The 14,147-nt window shown below is 43.9% G+C and overlaps 1 protein-coding gene across 3 annotated transcripts in view; it reads left to right on the forward strand.

The window, feature by feature from the left end:
- LOC101414844 (putative zinc finger protein 705B) overlaps positions 1–14,147 on the forward strand; it is a 192,845-nt gene that overhangs the window by 124,202 nt on the left and 54,496 nt on the right. The gene's annotated exons all lie outside the window — the stretch shown is intronic.

Consider the following 14,147-nt stretch of genomic DNA (forward strand, 5'->3'; position numbering starts at 1 on the left):
CTACCAGGGCAGATGGCCCCTCTTTGGAAATGGTGTTTATGTGTGATGAATCTGGACTCAGATGGGATCTCCCTTCATAAGACTTTCATGCTAATATGCTGGAGGTGCAGTTAATGTTGGGGTTTAAGATATATTTAGGGGATTTGAATCTCTGGACTGACAATGTGATAGCCAGATCCTGAGCCTCAACAGACTCCAGCACCTACAATCTGATTTATTGGACTTACCACACTCAGCTAAGATGGAGTTGAAGAAGGACAACCACCACACCATGGAGCCTAGAGTGATTACAACTGAAAATGGGAGGATTGCATCCAGCATCCAGGTGGAATCTGACCCTCCTCTTGACATAGAGGTGCAATGGACACAACCAATCCAATGTCCACATAGAAGAGGTGGCATTGGATTGGGAAAAGTGGACATAATGGACAAAGGGTATGGGGAAAGGCAGGAAGAGATGAGAGGTGGAGGCGTCTTAGGGACATGGAGCTGCCCTGGATGGTGCTTCAGAGGTAATCACCGGACATTGTAAATCCTCACAGGGCCCACTTGATGGAATAGAGGAGAGTATGGGCCATGATGTGAACCAATGTATATGAGGTGCAGAGGTGCCCAAAGATGTACTTACCAAATCCAATGGATGTGTCATGATGATGGGAACAAGTGTTGTTGGGGGGGGGGGGAGAGGGGGGGTGGGGGGGTGGGGTTGAATGGGACCTCACATATATATTTTTAATGTAATATTATTACAAAGTCAATAAAAAATAAAAAAATTAAAAAAAAAAAAAAAAAAGAATAGCCATTTAATTGAATATGAAAGGGTTTTGTTTTGCCTGTCCCTGATGGCAGATTATGTTGACTATCTTTTCATTTGTTTACTCACTATTTTTGTATCTTCTTTGGAGAGAGATATCTTCATTTCTTTTACCCAATTTTTATCTGGTTGTTTGCCATTTTCTTAAATTGAATGATTTCGTTATATATACTGGATATTAATCCTTTATCAGATATGTGCTTTCCAAATATTTTCTCTCATTGTATAGGCTGTCGTTTATCATTTATGATAAAGCCTTTTGAGCAAAAGGAATTTTAAATTTTGATGGCTTCCCATTTACCTGTTTCCTTTTTGTTAACAAATCAGATTTATTGATACATATTAAAGGTATTTGTTATAATCATATGTTTTTGTATTCCTCACCTCAATCATTATGAAAGCATTTTAATTATTTCCATAATAGTCATAATAATAATATACAAAAACCTACAAGAAAATTCTTTACCCTTTCTATTTTTTATTTTTATTTTTATTTTTTTTTATTTTTCTTTAAATTAATTTTTTTTATTGACTTTGTAATAATGTTACATTAAAAATATATATGTGAGGTCCCATTCATCCCCACCCCCCCCCACCCCCCCTCTCCCCCCCCAACAACACTCGTTTCCATCATCATGACACATCCATTGGATTTGGTAAGTACATCTTTGGGCACCTCTGCACCTTATAGACAATGGTCCACATCATGGCCCCCACTCTCCTCCATTCCATCCAGTGGGCCCTATGAGGATTTACAATGTCCGGTGATTACCTCTGAGGCACCATCCAGGGCAGCTCCATGTCCCAAAGACGCCTCCATCTCTCATCTCCTCCTGCCCTTCCCCATACCCATCGTCCACCATGTCCACTTTTCCCAATTCCATGCCACCTCTTCTATGTGGACATTGGATTGGTTGTGTCCATTGCACCTCTATGTCAAGAGGAGGCTCAGATTCCACATGGATGCTGGATGCAGTCCTCCCATTTTCAGTTGTAATCACTCTAGGCTCCACGGTGTGGTGATTGTCCTTCTTCAACTCCATCTTAGCTGAGTGTGGTAAGTCCAATAAATCAGATTGTAGGTGCTGGAGTCTGTTGAGGCTCAGGACCTGGCTATCACATTGTCGGTCCAGAGATTCAAATCCCCTAAATATATCTTACACCCCAACGTTAACTGCACCTCCGGCACATTAGCATGAAAGACTTATGAAGGGAGATCCCATCTGAGTCCAGATTCATCACACATACACACCATTTCCAAAGAGGGGCCATCTGCCCTGATAGTTAACCCCATCGGCCCTGACCATAACTCTCATGGGTCTCTTAAGCCTTCAAAGGAACCATTATCTGGGGGTTGTATCTGCTTTATCTGTCTCTCTGACTCTGCTCAGTTGTGCATGAGGGCAATCCTTCTGCCAGCCTCCAGACTCTTTTTTAGAAACTCGTAGCCATATAAACTCATTTCTCCTTTCCATTTCCCCCTTACTTTAGGTCAAACAGCATTTTAAAGTCATGGTATTTTATGTAGACATGGATATTCTGCTGATCCGCATTGAACCTTCCGTATAAGGTCCTTTTCCAGTTGCATCATCAGTTGGTATTTGATAGTGGTCCCTCGTTGCCAGGGAGGCTCATCCCCGGGTGTCATGTCCCACGCTGGAGGGAAGGCATTGCATTTACATGCTGAGTTTGGCTTCGAGACTGGCCACATTTGAGTAACATGAAGGCTGACAGGAGGAAATTCCCAGGCACAATGTTGCTCTAGGCCTTGTTCTTATTTTTTTTTTTTTTTTTTTTTTTAAAGATTAATTTATTTTATTTAATTTCCCCCCTTCCCCCGGTTGTCTGTTCTTGGTGTCGATTTGCTGCGTCTTGTTTCTTTGTCGGCCTCTGTTGTCCGCTTCTGTTGTCATCAGTGGCACGGGAAGTGTGGGCGGCACCATTCCTGGGCAGGATGCTCTTTCTTTTCACGCTGGGCGGCTTTCCTCACGGGCGCACTCCTTGCGCGTGGGGCTCCCCCATGCGGGGGACACCCTTGCGTGGCTCGGCACTCCTTGCGTGCATCAGCACTGCGCGTGGGCCAGCTCCACACGGGTCAAGGAGGCCCGGGGTTTGAACCGCGGACCTCCCATATGGTAGACAGACGCCCTAACCACTGGGCCAAAGTCCATTTCCCTTGTTCTTATTTTAGGTTTATCAGCTCACAAGCATAGTCATTAGCATCAGGGGCTCACCGTTGAACCCTCACTCCCTCCCGGTCCCCGCCGCTGTACCTGGGAGACTGTCGCTGCTCCCCTAGGGACCACGACAGTGCACCACTGGCCAGGAACCCAGTACCCCCCCTGCTGTGGTTTCCAATTATTGCCACCATGAGTATATCCAATCATTACCATGCACCCTGGACATATGTTCTGTATAGCTCCCTGTCAGCCATATATCACCTGTCATTGGTATCCCATACCAGTATTCCTCCTTTGCCATTGTTGAAACACTCTGTGATCCAGAACTCCCCGAAATTTGAGGCCCAATATAATGTCATGGTCCCTTACTAGGGAATGGCATATAGCGATGGGTTTAAAGGATAGATAAAGAACTTGGATAAAGTTAAATAAAGAACTTAGATAAAGAATGTTGACTTGAAAAAATTTCCACATCCTATCCTTTTTCCCCCCCCCCCCCTAATTATTCAGCATTTCTTCATAGGAGTCCTAGACCACAGCAATGCATATATACAATATACAGCACTCCCATACATCCATCACAAAACCTTTTCCCTTCACAGCGATACTCTTACACCCTATTCACATCATATTTACTTAAAGTGATGTACAGAGTCTGAGACATTAGCTTTCTAACAAGGTAATATCTGTGCTTACATTATGGTGCATACTTTAGGATACACAGTTCTTTACATTTTTAGTTATCCTATGTTTTACATTATGGTTTACATTATCAGTCTATCATCTCCTATATGTTATGGTGTAATATTACATGTTTTATATCCATCCTTGTGTACTCTCAAGAAACTCCTCTCTTGCCCCCCATTTACTTTGGTTCCACACATTTAGCGTCCATTTTCCCTTCCACCTTGGTGCCCACAGTGACAGCCAACCTCCGTTTCCTGAGGAGCCACTTCCAGAGATAGATGGAATAGTGTTCAGGGCCTAACCTGCTCAACTGCCCCAATGCCCTGGGGGCCACCCTTTCTCTCGAGGGATAGAGTTCCCTCTATTTGGTGGCATCAGTCCTCCCCAGGATGTGGGTCCACCCCCACTCTCACTACTTGGGATTCTACCCCATGGTGTCACCCACTCTGGCAGAATGAGCATTTAGACATTCCCCAGGAGCCCGTCCTGCTTCAGGCCCTCCCCTCCGAGCATTCTAAACCGGTAACCCTCTTTATTATATTTTGTTATGATTTTCTCGGCATTTTACTCTCCACCACCTCCTGTCCCTCTCCTGTGTTCGTATGCTACCCCTCCCTCCCCCCACTTTTGGGCACCGTTACCCAACCGTCCCTCCCCAGCCACCCTCAAACCCGTAAAGCCCCAACAAAAGGTAACCCCTTGCCCCCATTTTATCTCTTCTTTGTGTTCATACTTACCACCCTCTAGTCTTAAATTGCACCCCTGCAGACATCGGCTCATATCCTTCCTCCACCCTCCGATTTCCTGTAAGCCTATCGTTCAGTCTCTTGCTATCTAGGGCAGCTTGGTTATTTCATATCATTGAGGTCATGTAGTATTTGTCCTTCAATGTCTGGGTTGCTTCACTCAACATAAGGTTCTCAAGATTCATCCATGTTATCACATGTGTTTGTAGTGTGTTTGTTCTTACAGCCGAGTAGTATTCCATTGTGTGTATATACCACATTTTATTGATCCACTCATCTGTTGATGGGCATTTGGGTTGATTCCAACTTTTTCTTTACCCTTTCAATCTGTTTTCTCTGCTATACATAGCTCCTATTTCTGGCTACTCTTGCACAATTATTTCTCTATTAAGCATTTATTATATATTATTTATAATATATATATTATTTATATAAATTAATAGAATTTATTTAGATATATTCAAATACTCTATGAACTATCTAAAGTTGAATGAGGGACCACTTTTTGTATAATCACAATGCTATGCATACATTATCAGAAAAAATTTCAAAAATATTTCTTTACTCCAATAAAAATCTCCATATGCCTTAGCATGCCTTTCCTAGCCCTCCATAACCACTAATTAAATTTCATCTTTATCAATTGATTTATATTTACATTTTATATAAATGAAATTGTACATTACACAATATATTTACTTCATAGTAATGCAGTCATACAATATTTGCCCTTTTGTGTCTAACTTGTGTCACATCAATATAATATCCTCCAGGTTCATCCATGTTCTCCTATGCTTTACAATTTCATTTCTTTTTATTGCTGAATACATCAATTTCTTTATCCATTCAGTTGTGGAAGGACACCTGTTATATTTTCAACTTTTGGCAATTGTAAATATCACTGTCAACACAGGTGTGTAGATGTCTATTCGTGTCACTGCTTTCTGTTCTTTTGGGTACATACTCAGTAGTGGCATTGCTGGATCACATTGCAAATCTATATTCAGCCTCCTTAGGACCTGCCAAACACTGTGTCTTTTTCATAGCAGCTGTTCTGATGGGAGTGATATGATATCTCATTGTTTCATTTGCATTTTCCCTAATCATGAGTGATGTTAAACATTTTTTCATTTTTCCATTTGTATTTCTTCTTTGGACAAATGTCTTTAGAAGTCTTTTCGCCATTTTAAAATTTGATCATGTGTCTCTTTATTGTGTGGTAACATCTGTTTATACATCATGAATATTAATCCTTTATTGGGCATGTGATTTTTCCAATTGTTTTTTCCCATTAAGTTTCCTTGCTTTTCACCCTTTTACAAAGTCCTATGAGGGACAAAAAGTGTTTAATTTTGAAGAGGTCCCATTTATCTATGATTTTTGTTGTTGTTGTTTTTACACTTGCTTCGGGTGTAAAGTTCTAAAAAACCACCACATATCACAATGTCCTTAAGATGTTCCCCTATATTTTATTCTGGTAGTTTTATGGTACTGATTTTATATCTAAGTATTTGATTCATTTTTTGTTGCTTTCTGTATAGGGAATGAGATAGGTGTCCTCTTTCAATCTTTTATTTATAGATATCTAGTTCTTGAAACATGGTTTGTTGAAGAGACTCTTGTCACACTAACATAGACTTTGTATGTTTGTTAAAATCCAGTTGACAAGAGATAGGAGGATTTATTTCTAGAGTCTCAAATCTCTTCCTCTGATTGTTGTCTATCTCTATGCCAATACCATGATCTTTTGACCACTGTAGCTTTGTAATATGTTTCAAGGTCAGGAAATGAAATTCCTCCCACATTAATCTTCTTAGAAGGCTTTTGCCTACTCAGCCGCACTTTCCCTTCCAAATGAATTTGGAAGTGCCTTTTGTATTTCTGTGAAGTAGGCTATTGAAATTTTGATTGGTATTGCATAGGATCTATAAATCAGTTTTTCTAGGATTGATATTTTCACAATATTTAATCTTTCATTCCATGAACATGGAATATCTTTCCATTTGTTTAAGTTTTCATTTATTTCTTTTAGCATTATTTTGTAGTTTTCTGCATTTCGGTCCTGTACTTGTTGATTACATTTTATGCCTAGGTATTTGAGACATTTTTTCCTATTGCAAATGGGAATTTTTCCTGATTCACCCCTCAGAATGTTCAATACTAGCATATAAAAACTTACTGATTTTTTAATGTTGTTCTTGCATCCCATGAATTTGCTGAACTCATTCATTAACTCAAATAGCTTTGTTGTAGACATTTCATAATTTACTAAATATAGGATTATGTCATCTGCAAATATTGGAGGTTTTAATTCCACTTTTCCTATTTGCATGTATTTATTTTTTAATGTATTTTTAGTAGAGAAGTTGTGAACTTACAAAATTATGATGTACATGTCTGGAATTCCCATACAACACTCCTCCACCAACACACAACTATGATGTGGCACATTTGTTTCATTAGTCTCTTACCACTAACCATGGTCCACAGTGTAACTCTGGCATATTTATTCCATACCCCTCTATTACTAACACAGTACATCTTTGTCATTGATGAAAGTATATTACAGCATTACTGTTCACTATAGTCCATAGGCTACATTAATTGTATTTTTTGTATGCTTCTACACATTCCCACCACCTTGCAGCAGTGATGTTCATCTGTTCTAGGTCACAGAAGGATATTCTTGCATTTCTACTAACCACAGTTCTCTTTCACCTCTGGGTTTACTGTGTTATTCAGAAAGCTAGGTTATTCTCTAGCTTTCTTTCAGTTGACATTTGCATCCCTAGACAGCTCTTGTTGTCCACAATCCCATTTATAAACCAGCTTCATTAGTTCTACTCATAATCATGTGTTACCATCAATTCTATCCATTTCCACACACCTACAGTCAAGTTAATTAAAACTTCTACATACATTAATCACCAGTAATTCTTCTCAACCCTCTTCTTATCTCCTAATTACCTATATTCTAGATTTTATCTCCATGAATTTATTATTTGTGTTTAGTTCATATTAGTGAGACCATGCAATATTTGTCCTTTCATTTCTCATAATGATGTTTTATCATTTTTCTTGTGCTATGAACTGAGGAGCCCCATCCACTTTCCCCAACAATCCATTTAAAGTTTTTTACTAAAAAATAAGTTCATGTATCTATGGGACACTTAAGCAAACTTCTTAAAATCTCAAAGGCCTCAGGTGCTCACCTGTAACTTGGAAGAAGATTGTGTGGAAACCATGACTGTTACAGGTTGAATCATATCCCCAAAAATAATTTAGTGAAGAACTAAGCTGTGACTGTGATCTTTTTTGGAAATACAGTCACTGCAATGATATTAGTTAAGACAACCAAGGTCACACTGGAGTAGGGTGGTCCCATAATCCAATATAACTGGTATTCTTATAAGGGGAGAAGGCACACAGGCAGACATGAGAGAAGTTGGCCATGTGATGAGGGAGGCAGAGATTGAAGCCAAGGAACACCCAGGATTGCCAGCCACCACTAGAAGCCAAGAGAGTCATGGAAGAGATACTTCCTGATAGACTTTAAAGGCAAGATGGCCCTATGGACACCTCGATTTTGGACTTTTAGCCTCCAGAACTGTGAGACAATGAATTTCTATTGCTTTAAGCTACCCAGTTTGTGGGACTTTATGGCAGCCTAAGGAAAAGAAATACAATGGAGATGGCCAAGGGGTGGCTTGGGGAGAGTTTGGGTCTGCCACCAATAATTTTCATGAGGATAGGCCCATTCTTAGATACAAATGGATGGCATTTTCTCAATATTTGTAAATTGTTCTGCCAACACAGATTCAGAGAGCACCTTAAGCTATTGTGTGGAATAAATTAGGGAAGTAATTTTGAGAAATCAACCAGCCCAATTATCAGGTAGTCTGAGAAAATGTGACTTTCCAACTCTTCCACCTTATTGATTATATAAGAAGTAATTGCAATGAAAAATAGAATTCACTTTTCACACAAATTTATAAAGATGAAAAACTGCGGTCACCCCTCGGGCTGAAGTGTGGTTTGCTGGCCTGGCGGGGGAGCAGCCGCGGCAGGTCAAGCCGCTGCCCCCATAATAGGGTGGCTGGTCGGACTCACCGCCACCCCTGAAGGGAGCTCGGCATGGGCGCAGAGTGCCCTCGGGTCTCCCCTTCTTGGCAGCCATGCTTCCGCGGCCGCCCCTCCTCCCGGATGGCGCGACACGATGCCTGTGGGGCGGCACCCTTCTTCTTCTTTCTCCCTGCGCAGGCGCAGGGCGGAAAATTCCAGTCTGCCCTTTTCCCCTCCCCTGACAGAAGCAACAGCTAGGCGTGGGCGGAAAAATCCAGTCTGCCCTTTTCCCTCCCCCCGACAGCAGCAACAGCCAGGCGTGGGCGGGAAACTCAAGTCTGCCCTCTACCCCAGCAACAGCAACCACCAATCACTAAGCCCTGCCACTTCCCCCAGCAACAGCAACAGCCAATCCCTAATCACCACCCCTCCCCCATCCAGTACCACCCACTGACCTTTCTCCGGCAACCAATCAGAACAGGGCGTGGCTTCGACCAATCAGCCTTCCCCAGCCCCTATAAAACTGTTGCCTCTCCCTCAATAAAGTGGACTTGCGTGTTTACCTTGTCTCCGCGGTAGTTCTTCTGCCGTGCGCCCTCCAGTCCTGAGAGCCCCTGACAAGGGCCTGGCCTCCCTTGTCCCCAGTTCGTCGCCGGCTTCGCCGGGCGACCCCGTCAGCCGAATCGCACAACCCCTTGTGAGACCGACCCCTCGTCTGCTGCCGGACCGACCCCTCATCCCAAGCGGGACTGATCCCTCGTCCCAAGCGGGACCCACCCCTCGTCCTGAGCTGGACCGACCCCTCGTCCGCAGCCAGACCCCACTTCTACCGACCGAGTATTCCGCCGCAGCTGGCGCCCAACGTGGGGCAAGGCAACTCCACCACAGCCTCACTCCATAACCTGGCGCCCCCCCCTCCTCTCTTCTCACCATGGGGCTTCTCTCGTGCAACATTGCTGCTACCTGAGCCTTGGCTACCTCATACAATCCACGGCGGTCTGGGAGAATCGCTGGATGGCTTTCTCCTTCCATTCGGGGGCTTATACTGACCTGCTATGATTAAGAGGAGCCTTGGATTTCTCGGGAGCACGCGCTTGCACGTCTGAAGTAACCCTACCAGAGCCCTAAGCCCTCCTCTCTTCTCACCCCTATCTTTTTGCTCTGCATTGCTGCTCCTGAACCTTGGTGATCTCATATGATCCACGGCGGTCTGGGAGAATCGCTGGATGGCTTTCTCCTTCCATGTCGGGGGCTTATACCGACCCGCTATGATTAAGAGGCGCCAATAAAACTCTCAGGAGTGCATGCCTGAGCACCTCCACCCCTGCCTTCACCTCTGCCTCCTCCCCTCTGTGCTTGCTCCCCTTTGCCTTGCTCCACTGCTCGTCGTTCCACCCTCCCCTCGTCGGGGCCTTCTCTTGGCCTGCGACCACCGTCGGAGCCCCACCGGCTCTGACCCCTCGTCTCACCACGCATCTCGGCTCCCATCACCGCGCTCTCTAGATTGGGCCGCCCCATGTCGGCCCGCCCCGTTAACATCGGCCTCTCTCACGCCCGTGAAGACTTTGGCCTTGTTGTTGTCCTCGCCTACGTCTTCACCACTCCCAACGCTGCCGCCACCACTGCTGCTGGTGCCCTGACGCGACTTGTCCTCACAGCTGCGATCTTCCAGACCATCACACAGTCTGCCTCTACCGCTCTTCACCGCCAAGAAGAGATCAACTACCTGTAACGCACTGTCATTCGGGACTTTTAACAGCAGATAGACCTTATAGTTTCCAAGATCAACAAGAATTGGACATTAGCCACCCTTGCTTGCAATGGCAAGATACCGCCCCCTAAATTGTACATTTATATCCCCGTCATACTCACCTCCCTCTTCAGCCCCGCTTCCCTCATTGCTTACTGCCTCTTGGGACTCGGCTACTTGTTGCTGCTGCCATCCTGGCCCTTATTTGAAAAGAAGGGGGAAATGCGGTCACCCCTCGGGCTGTAGTGTGGTTTGCTGGCCTGGTGGGGGAGCAGCTGCGGCAGGTCAAGCCGCTGCCCCCATAATAGGGTGGCTGGTCGGACTCACCGCCACCCCTGAAGGGAGCTCGGCATGGGTGCAGAGTGCCCTCGGGGCTCCCCTTCTTGGCAGCTATGCTTCCGCGGCCACCCCTCCTCCCGGATGGCACGACACGATGCCTGTGGGGCGGCACCCTTCTTCTTCTTTCTCCCTGTGCAGGCGCAGGGCGGAAAATTCTAGTCTGCCCTTTTCCCCTCCCCCGACAGCAGCAACAGCCAGGCGTGGGCGGGAAACTCAAGTCTGCCCTCTACTCCAGCAACAGCAGCCACCAATCACTAAGCCCTGCCACTTCCCCCAGCAACAGCAACAGCCAATCCCTAATCACCCCCCCTCCCCCGTCCAGTACTGCCTACTGACCTTTCTCTGGCAACCAATCAGAACAGGGTGTGGCTTCGACCAATCAGCCTTCCCCAGCCCCTATAAAACTGTTGCCTCTCCCTCAATAAAGTGGACTTGCGTGTTTACCTTGTCTCCGCGGTAGTTCTTCTGCCGTGCACCCTCCTGTCCTGAGAGCCCCCGACTAGGGCCTGGCCTCCCTTGTCCCCAGCTCATCGCCTGCTTCTCCGGGTGACCCCTTCGTCGCCGGCTTCGCCGTGCGACCCCGTCAGCCGAACCGCGCAACCCCTTGTGAGACCAACCCCTCGTCTGCTGCCGGACCGACCCCTCATCCCAAGCGGGACCGATCCCTTGTCCCAAGCGGGAACGACCCCTCGTCCTGAGCTGGACCGACCCCTCATCTGCAGCCAGACCCCACCTCTACCGACCGAACAAGCCGCCGCAAAAAACAACACAAAATGAACAACAATGAAAACATATGGGGTCCTTGAGGCTTTGGTGAAATTGTTACTTAGAAAATGCTGTTGGGTGTGTAAATTGGTATGAGTTCCTTTAGGGAAAGTTGTCAATAAGTGTTGGTTCTAAAAGATATTCATACCCTTTGGTCTAATTACTCTACTTATTGGAAATATTCTAAGGATATCATTCTAAATTTAGAAAAAGCTTTATGCTTATGAAGGTTCATTGCAGCATATATCTAATTGTCCAGAAATAGCTAAGATATTATAATTCACCCATTGAATGGACCATTATTCAACCATTAAACATGATATTTTGAAGAGTAATATATGAGAGAATATAGTTATTTCATAAATTTTAAAATCATGATGCAGAATTGTTCACATAGAACTGTCATTGCCATGTAGAAAACAAATCTGTGCAGAAAAGAAGATTGGATATATAGATACTGAGAAAGCCTATAATAGTTGTACAACTATTAATGACATCTTTTTTTCCTTCTTGTCTTTTTATGTTCCATAATGAGTATGTGTTAAGAGGAAGCAGTGGTCTAGCATGGCATCACTCCCATATCTGGAGGTTAGTACTGGTTAGGCTGGGATGATGGAGGTGACCATATAAAGTGTCTCCAGCAGGGTTGCTTGGGTTTATTCACATGGTGATGACTGCATGGTTCCCATTGACAGTGAGAGAGGACACCCCTCAATGGGAAAGCATTTTTCAAGCTATTGGCCTCAGTTTTTCTATCATCCTATTGTTCAAAGAAAGTCAATTGAACATGCCCATGATTAGAGAGGAAGGTGTGGATGCAGGGTGCAGGGAATTATGGCAACCATTTTGCAAACAGCCCACCACAGTAGTAATTGGCTGTAATAGCCACTTCGAGTTTGGATGAGCAAAGCTTGGAAATAAAATATAAATAAATATAATTGACAAGCGTATGGCTTATGAGTTCATACAAGGTAAAGTTCAAAGTCCTTATCTCTGTCTCTATTTTCTCACTATTCTCTTTCCATACACCTGAAAACCATAGTTACCAGGATTTCTGCAGTTATTCAAACATTCCTTGCTGTTTCACACCCTAGGTCAATGCTACTGCTGCTTCACTCACCGTGAGTCCCACACACTATTCCACCTTCGATTTTTTGACATCTTTCCAGACAGAACAAGCTTTACCTCCTCCAGAACACCCACACTCCCCTCTGGATAGAATCCAGCACTCCCTTCTTTGGAACCTATGAAAGTACATAAAGATTTCTAAATTTGCATCTACAGAACTTTAGTACCTATTTAACATACCTGTCTCTCTCTTCTAGACATCAAGATTCTCAACGTGATCTAATTGTTCTAGCTAGAACTTTTAGTATAATGTTGAATAACAGTGGTGAGAGTGGGCATCCTTGTCTAGTTTCTGATCTTAGAAAGCTTTCAACCTTTCCCCACTGAGTAAAATGTTGGCTCTGGTTTTTTCATGTCTTTTATCATATTGGGGAATTTTCCTTCTATCCCAATATTTTGAAGTGTTTTTCAAGAAAGAACATTGGATTTTTTTCTAATTCATTATCTACATCAATTGAAATGATCATGTGAAATTTTTCCTTCAATTTGTCAATGTGGTTAATTAGTCAGTCTAAAGGGATGCTGATGCAAAATACCAGAAATGCGCTGACTTTTATAAAGTGCATGTAGTTGGGGCAGAAGCTTACAGTCACGATGCCCTAAAGAGTCCAAATCAAAAGGTAGTTCCTTACCAACATCTTTTGCCACATACTGAAGCAAAATGGTGGGCAACATTTGTGAGGTTTTGACCTTTCTTTCTCTTTAGGCTCTGTATCCCCAGATTCTTATGATCCCAGCTGTAGGCTGGCATAAGACTCATCTCTCATGGCTTCCAAGCTGTTCTGTTCTCCTCAGCTGCAAACGATTAAGTCATTTCTCTTCCCAAGGCCTCTTCCTTGTCTATGAAGCTGTCTCTCTTCCTCTGTGTTCTGTGCATGTACTTACATGTTCTTGATTGAACATCCATTTATGTAGCCCACCAAGAGGGTGGGGACTCAGCTCTGAGTCATCCAAATGATGTGGTCAAATCAAGTCCCTTCTTGTCTAATGAACTAAAAGTGAACCTCGGAATTTAATACAATCAAAGGGGTATCATCCCCAGAGGTGTAATCAATATCACATTTTGGAATTCATAAATACTATCAAACTTGCACCCTCTGAATTCCCAAAAGACATCACAATATTAAAAAAAACTTAAGCAATAACAAAGTTAAGTATAAAATCACCTCACAGAGAGATATACAGTTTGCCTTTGGGCAATGCTCTGTCTTGCTGTAGGCCTCTAAAAGTTACAAAACAATTTTTCTGCTTCCAATATACAAAGGGACAAAGGAAAAATATTTACATTACCATAAAGAGAAATTTGGGGGGAAACATGAGTCATGCGTCCCTAGGATTACATAAATTTGCATTTCATGCTCCATTAGATTCTAACTTTGAGTCGTTCTCAAGATGCTTGTTCCTTTTCCCTGGGGCCTCATGGGGACCGACACTTTCCACAGACTTGCCCAATGGCCATTTTCCTGGTTACACCCTCATCAAGCATCTGGGTGGCAACAAAGCTCCAGATGTCAGCCTCCAGGAACATTGCGGTTTTGGACACTCCTTCCCCAATCTTGGAAGTAAAGTCTCAGCCCCCTTATGCAGTGAGGTGACAGCAAGTTTCTCCCTGACTCTGACATACAGGTCCAACTCTCTCAGAGCAAGTAATTGGCAACCCGACCTTCCCTAACCTA

This window comes from Dasypus novemcinctus, chromosome 30 (genome assembly GCF_030445035.2).
Source record: "Dasypus novemcinctus isolate mDasNov1 chromosome 30, mDasNov1.1.hap2, whole genome shotgun sequence".
Classification (NCBI taxonomy): Eukaryota; Metazoa; Chordata; class Mammalia; order Cingulata; family Dasypodidae; genus Dasypus; species Dasypus novemcinctus.